This window comes from Coregonus clupeaformis, chromosome 14 (genome assembly GCF_020615455.1).
Source record: "Coregonus clupeaformis isolate EN_2021a chromosome 14, ASM2061545v1, whole genome shotgun sequence".
Lineage (NCBI taxonomy): Eukaryota > Metazoa > Chordata > Actinopteri > Salmoniformes > Salmonidae > Coregonus > Coregonus clupeaformis.
Window position 1 is genome coordinate 17,133,983 of NC_059205.1, and position 12,979 is coordinate 17,146,961.

Below are 12,979 nucleotides of genomic sequence, written 5' to 3' on the forward strand. Positions count from 1 at the left end.
ACACACACTTCTCCGCCTTGACATAGAGCTGATGATGGAGAAGGCATTGGAGGACCTGCCGAACGTGCTGCTGGTGTTCACTCATGTCTTTCGAAAATATTAGGATGTCATCCAAATACACAAAGACGCTGTGGTCGAGGAGGTCCTGGAGCACATCATTGACCAACGCCTGGAACACCGCAGGCGTGTTGGCTAGACCGAACAGCATGACTTGGTACTCGTAATGTCCACTGGGTGTGTTAAAAGCCGTCTTCCACTTGTCCCCCTCCTGAATCCTCACCAGGTTGTAGGCATTACGTAAGCCCAGCTTGGTGAAGACCCGGGCTCCCTGCAACGACTCGAATGCCGTCGTCATCAGGGGGAGTGGGTAGCTTTTCTTAACCGTGATGTCGTTGAGCGCCCGGTAATCAATGCACGGCCACTGCCCACCATCCTTTTTCCCCACAAAGAAGAAGCCAGCGCCCGCGGGTGAGGTAGAGGGACGGATGTGACCCTTGACAAGTGCCTCGTCGATATACTCCCTCATGGCCAGCGTCTCCGGCCGCGACAAGGAAAACAATCGCCATCGTGTGGGCATGGCGCCCGGCAGGAGATCGATAGCGCAGTCGTATGGCCTGTGGGAAGGTAGGCCCTTGGTACGCCTCTTACTAAACACCTCCCCCAGATCCCAATACTCCCGGGGAACGCCTGCCAGGTCTGGGCTGGTGACAGAGTCTGTAGCCACCGTCCTCCTGCTAGGATGGTAGGCAGTTCGGAGTGCGGGACCTGGGGAAGAGGTGAGGACTGGTAGGTGGTCTGGGACAGTGGTTTGGGCTGATGAGTGGTCGGTGGAGACCGGAACAGGACTGGAGCGGAGCCTCCCTCCAGGATGAGGCACCCAGTGGGCCAGTCAATCCGGGGTTTGTGGGCGACCAGCCAGGAGTGCCCGAGGACGAGGAGACACTCAGGAGAGTCTACAATTAAAAACTGGATATCCTCCCATAGTCCCCCCGCCACCCGGACACGCACCGGCTGTCCAGGCCCATGACCGGAACCGGCTCGGAGAGGGAGAGTAATGGAACGCTGCACCCTTCGGCCAGCCCCGCGTCCATCAGGTTTCCCGCGGCCCCAGAATCCACCAGTGCATGCGCCCGACGCGCAGCGCGGACCCACTGAACCCTGACAGGGAGAAAAGTCTGGGAGTCTCTGGAGTTGGGGTTTCGGTTCCGGCTCGCTAGCACTTCTCCCGATACTAGCGAGCCCTCCCGTTTCATGGCTTCTCCGGGCATGAGTCGCAGTGGTGACCTGCCTGGTCGCAGTACAGGCAACGCAACGTCCCTGGTGCAGAAGACTCTGCCTCTCCATCCTGAATTATAGGTTACTACAATTCTACAGGTCCCATTGATAGGATAGTCTCGAACTGAGTTTATCCAGTTCTCCAGTGACTGTACATTCACCAACAGAATAGAGGGAAATGGCCGCTTTCCACAGCGCCATCTCAGTGTCAATGCTGATGCCCTCTAATGGAGCATAAAGTGGTCTAATATTATTCAGACCCTTACTTCACTCACAATTCTCACAATGCTTTTGGCTGATGCTTACTGCTACATCCGCTAACAGCGGGATGGCTGTGTTGTGCTGTGGTGAGGAGAGGAGATGACAGGAGCGGAGAGGAGAGGAGTGGAAAAGAGAGGAGAGGAGAAGAGAAGAGAGGAGAAGAGAGGAGATGAAAATGGCCTGGGCTGCTGCCAGCCTGGAAAACACACTCTTCTGCCTTTCTCCGGGTGCTGTGATGGATAGAGGGAACAGAGCAGGATCAATGTAGAGAGAGAAGGATGGATGGAGCAGAGGTGTGTGTGGACAGTCAGGACAGACCATTTCTAAAACAGTTTGTACTCCTTCGTTCTCATAAATTCCACCGGTGTTTGTCATTGATTGAGTCAGGTTGGCAGCGTCGGGAAGAAACAATGTTAGTGCGTGCATACTGTGTACATGTGTATGTTTGTGTGTTTGTGTGTGTTTGTATCATGAAGAGGTCACAGCAGTGAAGGAGAGGCAGGAGATGGGCTGAGCCTGATGAATGAGAGGGAAACTGCTTCCATATCTTACTCAAATCAGATTAGGTCCCTGATTAAGAGTGATCCCTGTCTCCAACATCAGCCCTCTGTCTGTGTGAATCTGTCATAGTCAACAAACAGACAGACACAGGATGTATCCAAAATGGAACCCTATTACCTATATAGTGCTCTGGTCAAAAGTAGTGCACTATGTGGGGATTAGGGTGCCACAAGGTGACGCTCACAGGCTTGACTCATCTTTGCCCCTGACTGACTGTTTCCACTGATGACAAGGACTAGATGAAAATCTACTGAGGCAGAATTCTATTAAGAACTTTGTAATCAAAGATACTTATGAAATCCATTTAAATGAAATATGTTACGAAATATGTTGCATACAATTGACATTGACTTTGACAGAAATGCTGCAAAACTATTGCTAAGAAAACATCTGTCTCACTCCCACCCATTTCTTCCTCCCATAACTTACTCTCATCAAATCCAATTTTGTCTAAACTTCTGTTTAGCACTCATTACAAAATACTTAGTCACAGATCATTTATTTCTGAAAGACACAGGAACAAAACATCCCAAAAATAGCAAATCAGTGGTGACTACACTCCTCTGTACTCAGATGAGATGGAGACTTTGAGAGGTCCCAGAGACAGAAATCTAGGGAACAGACTGTATCTTTGTGCTGGCACAGGTTTACTTTTCCACCCATTATACTAACCCTGCTTTCAGCGGAACCAGAGACAGTGGATGAGATGATTTAGGATTCCTCAAGCACTGGATGAGGTGCTTATCTAGCAGTAGCGGTGAGTGGGTAAAATCACTGGGGAACCCAAGCCAGGAAAAAAGCCATATTACAACATATGTTGTGATAATTGTGTTCGTTCATACACCACTGTGATATACAAGGCAGAGACAACAAAAAGACAACAGTCAAACAGTGGCGGAATAAATTCAACCACACATACGTTTGTTTCATGACAAAACTCCTGAGTGGCGCAGTGGTCTAAGGCACTGCATCGCAGTGCTAACTGTGCCACTAGAGATCCTGGTTCGAATCCAGGCTCTGTCGCAGCCGGCCGCGACCGGGAGACTCATGGGCGGCGCACAATTGGCCCAGTGTCGTCCAGGGTAGGGGAGGGAATGGCCGGCAGGGATGTAGCTCAGTTGATAGAGCATGGTGTTTGCAATGCCAGGGTTGTGGGTTTGATTCCCACGGGGGGCCAGTATAAAAAAATATGTATTCACTAACTGTAAGTTGCTCTGGATAAGAGCGTCTGCTAAATGACTAAAATGTAAATGTAAAACTGGAGAGCAACATCTGTCCAGTAAAGTCCACAAAGCAAATATTGAATGTAACAAACATTGACATGACCTACAACATGGTCAAGCAAGTTAATATTTCTGACAGTTTACTAAACAAATACTGATTTAGAACCACAGAGTTACAGAAAGTCAGCACAAAGAAAACAAGGTGCACTGCCTCCGCTATTCCAGCACCATTTCAACTTTAAACATCATCAAATCAACTAGGCTATACACTCACCGGACAGGTTATTAGGCACACCCATCTAGTACCGGGTCGGTCTCCCCTTTGCCTCCAGAACAGCCTGAATTCTTCAGGGCATGGATTCTACAAGGTGTTGGAAACGTTTAGTTTTTGATATCCTAGACCTAGACTAGGCTACCTGGCAAAAAATTTTGCTAGCCTAACTTCCTCGCATGGGCAACAATGAACCAGCTAAGTTAGCTAGCTAGCTAGTTAACCTGAACCTAGTACATCTAGGCTACATATTAAACTTCAATCATCTCATTCCAGTGGCACAATGTATGAATTTATGGTTAAAATCATTGGCCTGTACGGAGAATTAAGTAAAAACACCAAGTCCAAATCGCCATCTCAATCCATGGTTTAGAAAAGGGCCAATTTAGCTAGCAAGCTACTACAGGACAACAACAAATCACAAGCAGACCAGATTATTATTACTTTTTTTACAAGGACATTGTGGATCCAAACTGCCACAATAATCTGGTCTGCTTGTGATGGTGGTTTGCTGCACCAGGACCACCCTCAACGCTGATTGGCTATTTTTGGGGGGTTTGTTTTATGTATCAACAAAGGCCAAATGCTCGCTGGCATCAATCAATCAAATGCTACAGCGGCAACATGTCATACTCTTTTTGTCCAGACAGCATCAGATGCATGGGCTACACATATAGAGACAGAGGGGTGCTATTTCCCTCGCTTAGATGATTTCTCCAGCGAGACAGATACAGCCACTTGCGAATTGAAGGAAAATTATGAAAACACAGAGCAACGAAAGATAAATTGTTTTATAATTGTTATTTTTTTAATGGTCAAATTTTTGGGGAAGCCTGGCTTCCCTTGGCATCCATGAATATACGTCACTGTTATCTAGCCAGAGGTCGTATTTCCCACTCAGTGGGGTGTATAGTCCTTTGTTCAACATAATCACCACATTGGATTCACTTGGATGCATGCATAGCTCATGCACTTACAATACCTTTTTATTGGTACTTTTGTCCTTCCCGGCATGGCATCCTAGTGAATACCTTGCTGTTAGGTAGTTAGTAGCTACTCTACTCGAAATGTAGCTAGCTTGTTGCTACCTGGATAGCTAACTAAACAATAGTTGGAACGACCTAGCTTTAAAATTTGGAGACGCTTTCTTTCCGTTGGGACAGACGCGAACTGGCTGAATCGATTCAGTGGCTAGCTTTGCACTTAACTGGCTAACAGTAGCTACTAAGGGTAAGTTATAACCTACATGTATTGTGTTTTGTTTTTACATACTGGTAACCAGAGTCGTTCAAGGGAATTCGGGACATGGGTGACTAGTTAACGTTAGCTTGGCTCTCTCTGTGTGTTCGTGCCGTGGGAGGAGGGGTTGGTTCGTTGGCAGAGAGCAATGGCTAGCTAGTATGCTAACTATTCTAGCTAACTAACTGGCTGAATAAGTTGACGACGTACTCACTCAAACTGTCAAAACTAACCCAAAACTTTACACAACGTTAGACACGGACACGAATGATCTGCTTGGCGTGTTAACACACTGGTGGTTTGTTGTAAACGAGTATTGGTGCTAAACCGTGTTATTGGAGGCTGGCATGCTAGTTGGCTATGGCGTCATAGGATTCGGTGCCCTGGACGGTTTTCAGAGAAGAATACTGTACCAAGTTAGCTAGCTGAATAAACTAAGTTAGAGTCTATTCCCAGAAAACATTGAACCGCTGTAGTTTACAACAATTATAATTTCTAAAGTGGAAGTTGAGAGAGTTATATTTGAGTGTTTCAGTGAAATGTAAGTGAGGGAGGCCCCGCTCTCTCGCTTTCCCAGATGGTCATTCCATTCCGATCTCCTTTGCATTATTGTAGCCTTTTTCTGTAGCCTGTCAACTATGTGTCTGTCCCTCGACTTCTTGGCGCTGACGGAAACATGGATTACCACAGAAAACACTGCTACTCCTACTGCTCTTTCCTCGTCTGACCATGTGTTCTCGCATACCCCGAGAGCATCTGGTCAGCGCGGCGGTGGCACAGGAATCCTCATCACTCCCAAGTGGACATTCTCTCTTTTTCCCTTGACCCATCTGTCTATCTCCACATTTGAATTCCATGCTGTCACAGTCACTAGCCCATTCAAGCTTAACATCCTTGTCATTTATCGCCCTCCAGGTTCCCTTGGAGAGTTCATCAATGAGCTTGACGCCTTGATAAGTTCCTTTCCTGAGGATGGCTCACCCCTCACAGTTCTGTTTGACTTTAACCTCCCTACGTCTGCCTTTGACTCATTTCTCTCTGCATCCTTCTTTCCACTCCTTTCCTCTTTTGACCTCACCCTCTCACCGTCTCCTCCTACTCACAAGGCAGGCAATACGCTTGACCTCATCTTTACTAGATGCTGTTCTTCTACTAATCTCACTGCAACTCCCCTCCAAGTCTCCGACCACTACTTTGTATCCTTTTCTGTCTCGCTCTCCTCCAACACTACTCACTCTGCCCCTGCTCAGAGGGTAATGTGCCGTCGCAACCTTCGCTCTCTCTCTCCCGCTACTCTCTCCTCTTCCATCCTATCATCTCTTCCCTCTGCTAAATCCTTCTCCCTCCAATCTCCTGATTCTGACTCCTCAACCCTCCTCTCCTCCCTTTCTGCATCTTTTCACTCTCTATGTCCCCTATCCTCCCGGCCGGCTCGGTCCTCCCCTCCTGCTCCGTGGCTTGACAACTCATTGCGAGCTCACAGAAGAGGGCTCCGGGCAGCCGAGCAGAAATGGAGGAAAACTAGACTCCCTGCGGACCTGTCATCTTTTCACTCCCTCCTCTCTACATTATCTTCCTCTGTTTCCGCTGCCAAAGCCACTTTCTACCACTCTAAATTTCAAGCCTCTGCCTCTAACCCTAGGAAGCTCTTTGCCACCTTCTCCTCCCTGCTGAATCCTCCTCCTCCCCCTCCCTCCTCCCTCTCTGTGGATGACTTCGTCAACCATTTTGAAAAGAAGGTTAACGACATCCGATCCTCATTTATTAAGTCAAATGACACCGCTGGTCCTGCTCACACTGCCCTACCCTATGCTTTGACTTCTTTCTCCCCTCTCTCTCCAGATGAAATCTTGCGACTTGTGACGGCCGGCCGCCCAACAACCTGCCCGCTTGACCCTATCCCCTCCTCTCTTCTCCAGACCATTTCCGGAGACCTTCTCCCTTATCAACTCATCCTTGACCGCTGGCCATGTCCCTTCCGTCTTCAAGAGAGCGAGAGTTGCACCCCTCCTCAAAAAACCTACACTCGATCCCTCTGATGTCAACAACTACAGACCATTATCCCTTCTTTCTTTTCACTCCAAAACTCTTGAGCATGCCGTCTCTAGCCAACTCTCCTGCTATCTCTCTCAGAATGACCTTCTTGATCCAAACCAGTCAGGTTTCAAGAATGGTCATTCAACTGAGACTGCTCTTTTCTGTGTCACGGAGGCTCTCCGCACTGCTAAAGCTAACTCTCTCTCCTCTGCTTTTATCCGTCTAGACCTATCCGCTGCCTTTGATACTGTGAACCATCAGATCTTCCTCTCCACCCTTAGATTGCGTCCTACCTGACAGGTCGCTCCTACCAGGTGGCGTGGTGAGAATCTGTCTCCGCACCACGTGCTCTCACCACTGGTGTCCCCCAGGGCTCAGTTCTAGGCCCTCTCCTATTCTCTCTATACACCAAGTCACTTGGCTCTGTCATATCCTCACATGTTCTCTCATATCATTGCTACGCAGACGACACACAATTATTTATTCTGATAACCAGGTGGCGAATCGCATCTCTGCATGTCTGGCAGACATATCAGTGTGGATGTCGGATCACCACCTCAAGCTGAACCTTGGCAAGACGGAGCTGCTCTTCCTCCCGGGGAAGGACTGCCCGCTCCATGATCTCGCCATCACGGTTGACAACTCCATTGTGTCCTCCTCCCAGAGTGCAAAGAACCTTGGCATGACCCTGGACAACACCCTGTCGTTCTCCGCTAACATCAAAGTGGTGACCCGATCCTGCAGGTTCATGCTCTACAACATTCGCAGAGTACGACCCTACCTAACACAGAAAGTGGCACAGGTCCTAATCCAGGCACTTGTCATCTCCCGTCTGGATTACTGCAACTCGCTGTTGGCTGGGCACCCTGCCTGTGCCATTAAACCCCTACAACTTATCCAGAATGCTGCAGCCCGTCTGGTGTTCAACCTTCCCAAGTTCTCTCATGTCACCCCGCTCCTCCGCACACTCCACTGGCTTCCAGTTGAGGCTTACATCTACTACAAGACCATGGTGCTTGCCTACGGAGCTGTGAGGGGAACGGCACCTCCGTACCTTCAGGCTCTGATCAGACCCTACACCCAAACGAGGGCACTACGTTCATCCACCTCTGGCCTGCTAGCTCCCCTACCTCTACGGAAGCACAGTTCCCGCTCAGCCCAGTCAAAGCTATTCGCTGCTCTGGCACCCCAATGGTGGAACAAGCTCCCCCACGACGCCAGGATAGCGGAGTCACTGACCACCTTCCGGAGACACTTGAAACCCTACCTCTTTAAGGAATACCTGGAATAGTATAAAGTAATCCTTCTACCCCCCATAAAAAAAAGAAGAAAAAAATTGGTTGTCCCACTGGCTATCATAAGTTGAATGCACCAATTTGTAAGTCGCTCTGGATAAGAGCATCTGCTAAATGATGTAAATGTAAAATGTCACACTAATAGTTTCCCTACTGCTGCATGTGTCATTAGCTGTGATTATGCATGCTGTTTGAGGACACAGGAGGGGGCAAAGCCACTGTCAGAATTACTTACAGGTAAATGAGAACTGCTTCATAAGCAAACCCACCCAGTCAAATATAGGTTATATACATGGTTAGAACAGGGGTTAACAAAGTATGACAGGGTTATACAGCTGAATAGACATTTTAAAGGGTTTCTGGCAGAGGGATCTTGAGCCTGCCCAGAGGACAAAACTGGTTACAATGACGTCATTATGACAGTTTTGCCTGCTGGGTGTACATAAAAAAACGAAATGTTGTTATTATTGTGCACTCTGGGCTTAGTCCATTTTGATTATTTGCACAATGTCTAGAAACACTGTCAGTAACATTATAACATTATTTTCAACCCTATGGGGAGGACATGTGAGGGAATGGAACAATGGTGCTCTCTCTACGACCCTGGGCCATGATGTATGATGATGATAAATGCTGAGGGGATTCTCCCCTGCTCTCTTGGCAATGAAACCACTGCTGCATGGTGTTTCTCAGCCCAGAATAAGCTGCCCTGCTGCACGTGATGTCATCAATCTTCACCCCACTACGAAATGTTGGAGTCCTACAGAACGTTAGTCTACCATGGAATGCTGGATTCCACTACAGAATGGTAGAGTCCACTACGGAATGTTTAAATCCTCTATATAATGTGAGACTCCACTAGACTCATCAATCTTCACTCAACCCACTACGGAATGTTGGAATCCTCTAAGGAATGTTAAAGTCCACTACGGAATATATTATGTGCAAGTGACATCATCCTACATCATACTTCCGGGTCCTGTCCCCTAATCTTTTTAATGGGCTTGACGATTATATAATCAAATTCGTGAAAACGCGGTCACTTAAGACAGGAGTTTTCAAACGTTTCCCAGGGACCCCCGCCCAGGCTAACCAGCGACCCAGGGACCCCCATCATATGTTAGCAAAATAAAAAATCACATATTGTCTTATCATCATGTGAATGATAATGACAAGTAGAAGCAATCAACATTTTAAAATGAATAGATTTGGTAGAAAGTTTCATTATTTTGACCTCCCCACAGTTCATTGGAAGAAGGTGTGTAAACTCTAACATAGTCTATAAGCTAGAAAGGTAAATGTACATGTGAAATTCAATCAAGTGAAAATTACATTTGCATGTTCACATATAAGAAAACTCCACATGTGAAAATCTCACTTTTACATGTGGTATTGCACTTCCACATGTTAAAGTTTTTAGATTTTTGCCCTAGCACTATACAGCTGATTTTTACATGTGATTGTTTTTAACATGTGAACTCGCACTTCCACATGTGAAAGTGAAAATCAAATTTGCAGTTCCACATGTAAGAAAACTCCACATATGGTGGAATTGCAAGTTCACATGTGGGGTTGAAATAAGGTTATTCTCCTCACATATGAAAATATGATGTTAACAACGTGTTGCAGTAGCAATGTTTCCACCGGTGGAATTAGGGTGGCCACATCTAAAAAGCCCAAATGCGGGACAAGGGAGCGATTTTGCGGGACATTCACGGAGCAGCGGACAGAATAAATTTTTGGGAGGCAGGTTAATGGATCACTTTCAAACGGTGACATATTTCTGCTGTATGAAGGTCACTGCCTGTTAAAGGGGAAATCCTTAGTTGCTACATCCATTATTGAAACTTTTAAATTAGTTGGTCACAGAAACGTTAACAAAAAAAGGTAGAGACGTGGATCAGAAAACAAGTCAGCATCTGGTGTGACCACCATTTGCCTAATGCAGCGCGACACATCTCCTTCACATAGAGTTGATCAGGCTGTTGATTGTGCCCTGTGGAATGTTGTCCCACTCCTCTTCAATGGCTGTGCAAAGTTGCTGGATATTGGCGGGAACTGGAGCACGCTGTTGTGCACGTCGATCCAGAGCATCCCAAACATGCTCAATGGGTGACATGTCTGGTGAGTATGAAGGCCATTTTCAGCTTCCAGGAATTGTGTACAGATCCTTGTGACATGGGGCCGTGCATTATCATGCTGAAACATGTGGTGATGGCAGCGGATTAATGGCACGACAATGGGCCGCAGGATCTCGTTACGGTATCTCTGTGCATTCAAATTGTCATCGATAAAATGGAGTTGTGTTCGTTGTCTGTAGCTTATGCCTGCCCATACCATAACCCCACCGCCACCATGGGGCACTCTGTTCACAACGTTGACATCAGCAAACTGCTCACCCACACGACGCCATACACATGGTCTGCGGTTGTCAAATCAAATCAAAGGTTATTTGTCACATACACATGGTTAGCAGATGTTATTGCGAGTGTAGCGAAATGTTTGTGCTTCTAGTTCCGACAATGCAGCAATATCTAGCAAGTAATATCTAACAGTTCTACAACAAAAACCTAATACACACAAATCTAAGTAAAGGAATGGAATAAGAATATATAAATATATGGATGAGCAACGTCAATATCATTATCAGAGTGGCATAGTCTAAGATGCAATAGATAGTATAGAATACAGTATATACATATGAGATGGGTAATGCAAGATATGTAAACATTAAAGTGACATTGTTAAAGTGACTAGTGTTCCATTTATTAAAGTGGCCAGTGACTTTGAAGTCTGTATGTAGGCAGCAGCCTCTCTGTGCTAGTGATGGCTGTTTAACAGTCTGATGGCCTTGAGATAGAAGCTGTTTTTCAGTCTCTCGGTCCCAGCTTTGATGCACCTGTACTTACCTCGCCTTCTGGATGATAGCGGGGTGAACAGGCAGTGGCTCGGATGGTAGTTGTCCTTGATTATATTTTTGGCCTTCCTGTGACATCGGGAGCTGTAGGTGTCCTGGAGGCCAGGTAGTTTGCCCCCGGTGATGCGTTGTGCAGACCGCACCACCCTCTGGAGAGCCCTACGGTTGTGGGCTGTGCAGTTGCCGTACTAGGAGGTGATACAGCCCGACAGGATTCTCTCAATTGTGCATCTGTAAAAGTTTGTGAGGGTTTTAGGTTACAGGCCAAATTTCTTCAGCCTTCTGAGGTTGAAGAGATGCTGTTGCGCCTTCTTCACCACACTGTCTGTGTGGGTGGACCATTTCAGTTTGTCAGTGATATGTACGCCAAGGAACTTTCCACCTTCTCCACTGCTGTCCCGTCGATGTGGATGGGGGGTGCTCCCTCTGCTGTTTTCTGAAGTCCACGATCATCTCCTTTGTTTTGTTGACGTTGAGTGGGAGGTTATTTTCCTGACACCACACTCCGAGAGCCCTCACCTCCTCCCTGTAGGCTGTCTCATCATTGTTGGTAAACAAGCCTACTACTGTTGTGTTGTCTGCAAACTTGATGATTGAGTTGGAGGTGTGCATGGCTACGCAGTCATGGGTGAACAGGGAGTACAGGAGGGGGCTGAGCACACACTCTTGTGGGGCCCCAGTGTTGAGGATCAGCGAAGTGGAGATGTTGTTTCCTACCTTCACCACCTGGGGGCGGCCCGTCAGGAAGTCCAGGACCCAATTGCACAGGGCGGGGTTGAGACCCAGGCCGGTTGGACGTACTGACAAATTCTCTAAAACAACGTTTGAGGCAGCTTATGGTAGAGAAATGAACATGAAATTCTCTGGCAGCTCTGGTGGACATTCATGCAGTCAGCATTTCAATTGCACGCTCCTTCAAAACTTGAGACATCTGTAGCATTGTGTTGTGTGACAAATCTGCACATTTTAAAGTGGCCTTTTATTGTCCCCAGCACAAGTTGCACCTGTGTTGTGATCATGCTGTTTAATCAGCGTCTTGATATGCCACACGTCAGGTGGATGGATTATCTTGGCAAAGGAGAAATGCTCACTAACAGGGATGTAAATACATTTTATGCACAACATGTTTGAGAAATAAGCTTTTTGTGCATATGGAAAATTATTTCTGGGATCTTTTATTCAGCTCATGAAACATGGGACCAACATTTTACATGTTGCATTTATATTTTTGTTCAGTGTAAAAACAACGTAATTTCAATTCCAAAATAAACCTGGCCATGAACAACTTATTGATTTTTCCATAAGAGAAACAAACCATGAAGACAGCACTAAGATCATTTGCACACATTTCATCAGTCCCCATCTGTCCCCTGGTTCCAGTGTGTTATGCAGTGTGCCCTCCTCCCAGGGGAGCTGTGTATATTACAGTAACAGAACACTTGACCCCGTTCACCACCCCCTACAGATGTCCCTCTCCACTGCTGCAGAAGCATTTAAAGGGATGTTTTACTATGGTGATTATGTAGGACCAACATGTGTACTGTATCCTGGCTTTGGCTTTTAATGCTTTACCTTTCATAAGGATTTAGTGATTAAATGTCTTGGTTTAAACAAATACAAATTGTATCAACTTTTATTGAGCATCCTTTTTCCTTCAAGAGAGGCTGAATATGTTTTATACAGTAGACACAACATTTTATGATGCATCATGAATAGGGGTTGTAAATCATGATCATATGTTGTGTATTGATATAGTCCTACTCATGCATAGGATGATTTTAACATGCGTTTTGATTGGGTTGCAAAAGCGTTGTCGTTGTGCCCATACTGCATTATGTATATTAGCCTAACATCAAAAAGAATGTCACTGTTATTGTTATTGAATTGTGGACTGATTGGC